Here is an 802-nt window from a genome sequence, read left to right as displayed (position 1 = left end):
TGTCCATTTGATATAAGGGTGGCATATCAAGGAGAGGTGTCCATTTGTTATAAGGGTGGCATTGTCTGTGTGTGGTATTATATAACACTTTCTATTATATCCTTTAAGATTACCGTGGTCTGGAATCTTTATTTCTTTGTGATTTAAGGATTTAGGATCAAAGTTTTTATTGGAAATCATTGTCTGGATGTTATGGAGAAGGAAACATCAGGTTTGGCCTGAAGCTTTGTTTAAACCTTAATTGATAAAGAAAAGGTTTAAAATGGTATTAAATGGAACCCGATTGGTTCAAAGTTATGGAATTTGGATAGCTACGTGGTCAGCTTGAATATGGAAAGTGAATTGGTATTACCTTTTTGTGTATTCATGTATTCTTGATATATATGAGTAACTGTTTTATAAAGGTTTTGGTGATCCTTCATCCTGCAATTACATGATTAGRGTAMYTCACTAGACTTTTTAGTCTAACCCTCGTTTTTGTGATTTTAAAATATGTATTGTAGGAAGTATAGAAGGTAAAGGAAAGGAAAAGATGTAATGCTTTTCTTATGTGCATTCAGCTGCAGAACTGCTTTTGTTGTTTAGTACGAGATATGTATTTTGAATTTTTGGACCTTGTATTTGGTCGTGATGGTAGATTTTTGTACTAAGGGACCTAGATGTATACGAATATGTATTTCTTTGGTATGAAATATGTGTTACATACAATGTGTGGGTCGAGGCGTTACAGAATGGTATCAGAGCCCGAGTTTAAGGGATTTAGGTATTTTAACAGCATGATACCTAGACTTAAACTGTTTTA

The sequence above is a fragment of the Cynara cardunculus genome (assembly GCF_001531365.2).
Source record: "Cynara cardunculus var. scolymus isolate 2C chromosome LG 6, CcrdV1, whole genome shotgun sequence".
NCBI classification, from domain to species: Eukaryota; Viridiplantae; Streptophyta; class Magnoliopsida; order Asterales; family Asteraceae; genus Cynara; species Cynara cardunculus.
Note: the sequence above shows the minus strand (reverse complement) of the source record.